The sequence below is a fragment of the Equus przewalskii genome, chromosome 31 (genome assembly GCF_037783145.1).
Source record: "Equus przewalskii isolate Varuska chromosome 31, EquPr2, whole genome shotgun sequence".
NCBI classification, from domain to species: domain Eukaryota; kingdom Metazoa; phylum Chordata; class Mammalia; order Perissodactyla; family Equidae; genus Equus; species Equus przewalskii.
The window spans coordinates 13,279,895-13,288,652 of record NC_091861.1 but is presented as its reverse complement, the minus strand read 5'-3'; positions in this window follow the sequence as shown (position 1 = coordinate 13,288,652).

The window sequence follows — 8,758 nt, the reverse complement described above, 5'->3', positions numbered from 1 at the left end:
ACCAAATTTTGATGAGGTAAGTGTAAGGAATTTAGCAACATATGGATTAAATTTCCCTTAAAATAGACATCATTTTAAAATTGAGGAGGAAAGAAAGTTCTTGGTAAAATATGAAAATATGTTTTGGTTTTCCTTGAACCCCAAACACAATTTGAAAAATAGTTCAAGATGTTCACCAAACCCCCAATACAGCTGGTTTCACCCAACTCTATTCCAAGATATGAACTATTGGGAGTTCTGGTAATTACAAATATTATAAAAGTATTAGAAGATATTGGCAAAATGTCAGAGAGAAATGAAGAAAGAGAAAAATTTAGGAATAAACAAATTCAGACAGCGTTTCTGTGTTCGAAAGCTTAGGAATGGGCAATTCTGATCCCAAATAGCTGGTGAAATAACTGAAATTCATTCTTATATTTCAGATGAACGTGTTCAATAACAAATATGGTTGGATAAACATTTTAAGAAAACTTCTGATAATAGTAGAATAAAATTAAAAAATTGCATTACAAGTGACAATTTGGGGATAAACTATATCCAAAATACCCATAAGGACAGGACTATCTCAAGGATCCAATATGATCATCCTTTAGGGGCATATGCTCTTGCAAGCTTGATCATGACCAGTTAGCTCAGTTGATAAAGTGTCGTGCTAACAAATTAAGGTCATGATCCAATTTATTCTTAAAATTTACAAGCTTGCCCTCTACAGTCAGTCCTTCTCACTAGGGCTAGAGCCACCTTTCCAAAATTCAACTACTTCTTGTCGCTTCATGGATTCTCCACTTGAGAAGAAAGTCCAAACTCACGGCACTAAGGACCTTCTTGTGTACCTGTATGTCTCATTTTTCACTATCTAATGTTTTACTCTTCCCCCCAAAATAACTCTGTATTCTATTCACGTGAACTATTTACAATCCTTACAACGTTTCTGTAGAGGAATGTCCTGCTAATGATTTAACTTAGATTTTTTTCTTTGCTGAAAGGGGTAATGGCAAGTCACTTTGATCATCTTTAGAAGAGTCAAGAATCTTTAGACATCAAGTATAGTGCTCCCAATCCAAAGATATATGTGTGGCTATATATACATGCTCTGGAGAAGATGAGGTGGCCATGAGGAAGTATGCAGCTGTCCTGATGATTGTCCAGGAAAGGATGGGTAAAAAGAACCTATTTACAGGATTGAAAAAGAAAATCTGCCTGACCCTTCTTGGTATGAGTGCTTAGGAAGGAAGAGGGATCAGAAATCCTAGGTCTGCAGGGGATAAATGCTTGGTTCACTCCTGACATCATGCTCCTGCAGTAGCTGTCATCTCAAAGAAAAACTCTACAGGACCCAAAGACCCAAAGATTAAGAGCTTTAAGCTTAGGTACCCCTCACTCCACTGAGGCTGGTTCTGAGGGGTGGATCCTCCAATTTCTAAGATCTATAGGAACAGGTTTCTGGTTCATCATCGTCTTTTGTGGACTGTGTAGGTCCACTTGTCAGCAGCGTCACCAAGTGGCTGCAAGAAGCACAAGCAATAACGGACTGACCAAACCTCAGGCTCTTCACTCTTGGGTGTTAAAGTCAGAGCAATGACCTCCTGTTGGACTGTGGAAGCCTTTGGAGTTTTAGCAAACTCAGAAAGAGGAGCTGCAAGATGGAGATACTAAAAGCTTGGCTAATCTGCTGTGTATGGACTGTTTTCTTTTGAGTAAAAAATAAATGTAAATCCCCTCTCCCTTTGCCCAATTTTGTGGAGCAATTAATATCAGCTATATTTCTTTGACTTTTCATCATCTGGAATGTTCCTCATTCCCCTTGTCTTACTGTCACCTCAAGTGCCACTTCACTCAGAAGTCCTCCCTGCCTCACTGAGACTGAAGCATCCCCTTAGCACCTCGTGCTGACATCAGTGTTACCTTCCTCCCTCCCCCAAACTGTGGTTTCTCCTTCACATTATCACCAGAGCGAAGATAAATGTCCAATTTGCTCATTTTTCTTCCATCCTACCCACTTCCCAATCATTTGTGAGATTGTCTAAAACAAGGACTGCATATTATTCACTGATACATTTCCATTACCCAGCCTACACTTAATAAGTACTAATAATAAGAGAACCAAGGTCTTTGGTTAAGAAAGAGAAACGTCCATGCCAAATTCCAGGCTCAAAGACTGTGACCCACAATAGCTCCGGTTTTGCTTACTAGCCCTTGAATTGAGTGAATAAAATAGATTGAAATTTGCCCAAGGTCATCAGGGAATTGTGTGTTTAGAGAAAGACAAAGCTAATGAAGGAAGTTCTGAGATTGCTCATTCCCTAATGAAATCACCATGTCCTCAAACACTCACCAAGAGGAAGCGGAGAACTCCCAAGCATCCCTGGGAAAGTGGACAAGGAAATATTCCCAGAATGGCAGATGTGAAGGCTAACAGGTGGGGTGGCCAAGGAGCTCACTCCAGTACCAGTGTGGGGAGCCCTGTTTTCCTTCCCAGGGGAATATATGCTCCAGACTCGTGACGTTTTCGAGTTTGCTTCCCACTCTGTCCTTTTTCAAATGGAAGATTTTACAGTAGTTCTCTTTTTTCTTCCAGGCAGGATCCAATCAGAAAAATAGAATCCATATTTCAGCAGAGATAATGTAATATAGGGAACTGGTTAAACAGGTGTTGGAGAACTCAACCAGGAACACTGAGGTATCACAGAGATAGTAACTGTGGGAAGCAGAGCCTGGGGAACAAAGGAAGAGTTTAGCAGTTAGATCCTAAGAAGCTCAGAGGAGGTCTCTGTGGAGCTGGACTCAGACCTGAGGAGGGTTTGTGTAGACCCTTCAGGAACTCAGAGGAAAGACCTCACGAAGCTGGGACACAGACACCTGAAGAGGGAGTGCCACTCATCTGGTGCTTGGGGGAGGGTCCCTGTGGAGCCGGAACTCAGACCTGTGATATGCGAATGGGAATGGGGGCTCCATTGGGACTGTTGATGGGACTCACTGAGACTGGTTCTGAAAGAAGCTGGAGACTGCAACCAACCATGCAGCCTGGGGCAAAGGGCCAATTCTGGGAGATGCTGCAGGAACAGCAAGGAGCAAATGTTTTCTCCCTATTCCTGTCTTCTAATCTCCCTCTGGTATCCTTTACTGGCAGAAGCCAGGTGACAAAGGAGAAACGCATTTTACAGAGTCCCAGCCCCAGCATCATGGAGCAGAGCATAGAATGGTAGATTGGAGAGAGAGGCAGGAGTTTAATAAGCAGCATGATCCAATCTTTGTTTACTGACATTGACACATAACCTTCTACACATAGTTGAGCCTTCAAGAAGGAAGAACATCTTTATACTTTTCTCTAATAAGTTTCAACCATCCTTCATACAAATGAAAACTCTGTTGCCCTCTCCCCAAAAAGAGGAGACGCAAAATTTCATTAGTCAATGTCTCCATCCCTAGGAAACAGGGACAGTATCCATCGCTGAGGGGTGTTCACTATTCTATAATCCAGTTACAGTCCCATCAGAATATTCTGTAACCTAAACTCTAAACTTTAAAATGATCCAACATTACAACAATCTTTACACAAAGTAATAGGAAGGGAAAAGAGAGGAAAATAACTAGGATATATGCCACACATTACAATAAGCAAGGAAGAAAATATGCATGCCTGCTACAGTCCTTGTTTCTATAGGTGGTCATGAGGCCATAGTAGACATATATAATTTCTTCCCTCTACTCCCTATTCCATGTTTTCTTTTCCTTCATCTCCTCAGCTAATTTGGTTCTTTTCCTGCTAAGGTGACACAAACTTTCAGTCCTCACTGGTGCTGCTGCCTTCTTTTGGTTGCTGTCATTTTCCATTAACTTTTGCTATTGGGTGTGAAAGCACGAAAAGGTTCCCTGAGAATCCCCTAACATCTACGCATAATCCTTCCTGTCCTCATTGTACAGCAGCAATCTGACTTCCCCCAGATTGTCAGGATCAATCACCCAAGCAAATAGTAATCCTCTTTTCTGCATGTTGGTTCAGTAGCATGAGGAGCCCCAAATGGCCAGTGGTACCATCAGAATACTAAGGTAGTGGGAGCATAAGCCAGACTCATTCAACAAGTTCTGGAGATTGATTCTTGGGCTACTCCTTGGAGTTTCCTAGTGGTAAAAGTTAGGTTTCATTTAAAGAGATGAGGAAGAGGGAGAGTAAAAGAGAAAATCACAATGTGAGTGAGAATTGCATCAATCGTTGTCACTGGGTAGTAGACCCAAACCAAAGTAGTGGTTCTCAAAATATTTGAAATTTTGGAAACTAGAAGTGCCGTTTCTTGCTGAACTGGAGTCCCAAGCCCTTGAATAAAATTGGACAAAATCTGAATAGAAACGCAATTAAATCCATTCATCACACCTAAGTAGTATTTTGTGGAATAACAAGGAGAACTGGCCTGGAAATATTTGTGAAGAAGGTATTTTCCAGAGTTTCTCACTCAACTTTGAGTGTTAGAAATCTCCTCACTCTTTAGGATGACTTTCCTTGTTGCCATTACGACCAAGTTTACTTTCACTCGTGTTTATATTCATTGGGAAACCTCCTACAGCCCCAAGATTACAGAGCTTACCAATAAGATGCTAGTCACTTAGCACACCTATCTAAAACCCAACCTCTTAGCTCCATTATTAGCCCAGTTGATAAGTTTATCCAGCATGATTAAAAAAGGACAAGGTGGGGAGGCTGACTCGGTGGGGCAGTGGTTACGTTTGCACGCTCCACTTCGGCAGCCTGGGTTTCGCAAGTTTGGATCCTGGGCGTGGACCTCGCACCACTCGTCATGCTACGCTGTGGCGGTATCCCACATAAAATAGAGGAAGATTGGCACAGCTGTTAGTTCAGGGCCAATGTTCCTCACAGAAAATAAATTAATAAATAAATAAAAAGGACAAGGGGCTGCAGCAGTGTGATGATTATACTGGCCTCAATAAATAAACAAATATTTATAGTAATAGAAAGCAAATTCTTGAAGACAATGAGGTGAATCACTCAGTAAGGTATGAAAAACCTCAGGCAGCGATTTTGGAATCAGATAACATTAGAACATTAATAATGGGATGTATTTTTCCTTTCTTGGGCATTACTTTTGTCTTTCATGCTTTTAAGCATTCTTCCAAAAGTCAAGCAAAACAAAGAAAAGTGTTTACTTGAAACTTCTAAGTAACAAAGATGATGGCTTACACAGTCTTCTCCAAGCTTAACTTGTGTTGTATCTGCAAAGAAACCAAATCAGGAGGCTTACGTTTCCTGTGTATTATTTTCCCCTTCCTCACTGAGCGTTTTCTGTCCCAAATATTCAGAATTCTGTTGTTTCTGATCTCTTATGTGCATGGATGTTTGTTCAAATTAAAAATCAAATGCATAAATACTGCAGCAAAGGAAAAAATAGAAAAGCTGAAGTTAGCCTCAGTTTTAGATTTTAACGCTACATTCTAAATGCTAGTTTGTTTAAGTAATACTTTGTTCTTCAGTCCTAGGTGTTAAATTAAGAAAGTTCTGCGAGAAATTGGCTTCCTGGTGTGAAATGCAAGAGTTGAAGATCAAAGATACTTGTGAAATCTAGACCTTATTTTATTCATGGATTCCTAATGAATAAATAAAGCAAGCACAACTATTTACTTAAACAATCTGAGACCTAGCTTGACTGTTTAATGTATAAACAGAAGGTTGATTGTCCTTTCTTGAGATGCAGCAACATTTTGGGAAAAGCGACAAAGTGCACTGTCAAAAGCTGCATGTGAAAACACATGGATTATGGTTAGGTCAGTCATGGAACTTGGGGTATGCTGGAAAAAAAAAATCTAGGGTAGAAGACCTAGTGGGGAGGGAGGAAAATAGGAGAGAGGTGAGTGGGACTCAGACCCTTGTACAGACTGACTGACAATAGCCCTGCTCCCTGGGGAAGTCAGTCTCTTCTACCGAATAGGTGGCTTTAGGAGAGGTGAGGAAGAAAGGGACTGAGCCAAATAGACAAGAAGGCAGAGGAACATCTTCTTCCCATCTGCCTGTGCCCAGCAAGGTTGATCATGGTTGAAATGGGCAGCGTACCTCGCCTGTGATGTGTGCTATAATGAAATTCCTATCCATCTCTCTCATGAGTTCACTACTGTGACTCTGGGCTCTGTTACTACTGCTCCAAACAAAACAGGTACCAAAGTGACCAGTGGACAGGGAGAACCGTGGTTCCCTTGGGATTGGCGTTTGTTCAACAATGCATAATACAAGCATCAATAATAACCAAGGCGATTTAGAAAGGATGAGAGCAAAGGCAAAAACAATAATCAGAACCTAGAGAAAAGTACAGTAAATTCCTCAAGTCACTTTTACCAATCCCATATAACAATATTTATGGAAGTATGTTTTCATCTTTGGGGAAGAAATATACACACATACGTGCACACACAAACACACCCACATACGTTCACATGATAATTTTAAAAAGGCTCTCACTTAAGCCTCCTCACCTTTCTGAACATCTGTCATGTTTTGACAAATCAACTCCCAAGAACTCCCAAGAACACAGTAACTGGCCAGTGAAGCCTTGCTCTCTTTACCACCAACTCTTAATGTGTGTTTCTCTGGGAATATACATTCATTCTTTACCCTGCCAGAGAACAGAACATAGCCATATGGTTGTTACTAGGAGATTATTATCCTGCAAGGGAAATGGATGCCAGTTTCTAATACTCAGTCCTCGTTCTGTAACTTATGGGTTAAAGGCCCTGAATTCTAAGTTTCTTTCTCTCTGAGAGGGATGAGTGTTACCATGGTTTCTCCTTCTTCCCCAAGACAAATGTGTAGTTCTTTGATTGGACGTTCCGAGATGCCTAGAGAAACTGGGTCAGCTCACCAAACAGAGCTTACTATTGTTTCATTCTGCAGAAAACCTGCCTGTCCTTATCAATCCCACAATCCCAAATAAAAAGAACAAAAGGTAAAGCCTCAGACCCTCTCTGTCATCCCTTCCCCCTCCAACTCCTGTTTCCTGCATTTAATAAAGGCAGCAGCAAAAATTTAATAGCATTTGGAAAACCATGAAGCCATCTCCTGGAGTTCCATGGCATGTTTCATATTATAGCGCTAGGATTAAGAAAGAAAGAGGCTACAACCTGCCTTTTGCTCCAAAAACTGGTTTCTTGACATCAGACTGATATACATGGTGACTGAAATACAGGGTGAGGCCGAAAAGGATGTGTGTGTGTGTGCATGTGTGTGTGTGCGCTCACAGGTGTGTGTTTGGGGGCAGATTGAAGAGTTGCAAAGCAAAAAAGTCACTAAATAGAATTTTTTTTATTGTGGGAAAATTATTGGTTTAACTGACGTTTTACCGAGTTATCTAGAGGTGCACGTACTAACCCCCATAAATATAAGAGAATTCATTCCAGCAAAAGTGCTTATAGCAAAGCTCCTTGGCTTTTTCCAAATGAGGTGTTTTGGAGCCGACATGTTGTTCATTGGGTTTGTTGGTATACACAGGAGATCTGTTCCTGAATACACCAACCTTATTAACCATCGCTGGACTCGGGCTATTTCCTATGGGAAATACAAAATTTTTGTTTTCAATAAAACATATGGGTCAAATTAGAAGGTAAATAAATGAGTACTTCTCAAGAATCCATGATAACACTTGCTGAGCAGTGGGTCAGGCCAGATTTAATCTAAAATCTTTCTGCTGCGTGTAAATGATTACGTCATAGCATTTGTCTTTAATTACTCACCTCTTTCCAAAGGCTTGACTCATAATGTGTTTCTCGGTTAACCACAAACACTTGTACTACAAGATTTGTCATATAGATTCACTCACCCCCTGTCCCCACCCCTCCGTTTTTGCTCTTTGCAACAACATTGTTAAGTCATAGCTCCTGAAAAAGAAATTTTGAGACGTTGTCTAAACCACCCACTCCTTGATATTTTGAAGATTTCCATGCTAAGAAAAATAGCCCCATCTTCTCTTGACTCATGAAGACAGTTATAGCAGGCTTAATAATAATAGAAATAGCAATATGGTATCATCATGGTTTTGTACTTATATGGCATTGTTCCTCTGAGAATTTCTAAGAGTTCAAGAACATATGAAAAGAATAAAAACAATGGATTGTAGCTTGTAAATGAGGACAAGTCAATTAACCAACCACATACATATTTTTTCCTTCATCACTTTGCTTCTCACTTCACCTTGCCCTATGAGAAACAGCAAGAATTCTAATTTAATTTCGAGTGAATTAAATCAGCCATCCCCTCAGCTTGCTTAGCGCATGTTGTTAATCCATGCAGTTTTAGCAGAGGTGTTGGCTCCCAGTGGTGATCATCGCCATCTCTTCGGACTAATCCCGTGTGAAGTTTGGGATTATAGAATTGGGAGGAAATGTGCGGAGTGATGCAATCCTAAAGATATGTCAATCCAGGATTGGTTTTCTTGTACGTAAAGTAAGAAACACCCAAATGATGTAGTTTCAGAGTTTTAAAGGCTTTCTGACTCCAAATCTCAATCCTGCTGACCTGAAATCCCTACTTTGTTAGTTTTGTTTTGTTTTGTTTTGGGGAGGAGGGATTGTTAAAATGAGAAAGTCCCTGTTAAAGACAGAAATAGGCATGTGAAGTTTTCTTAGGGTTAAAGTGAAAATTCCCCAGTTAAAATGCCAATCCGGGCAGGGATTGGTGACATATTAGTTATGACTCCAGGAAGAAGGTAGAGAGATGGCTGGGACCCTGGATATTCAAATCCTTTTTCAGTTGACTATTATA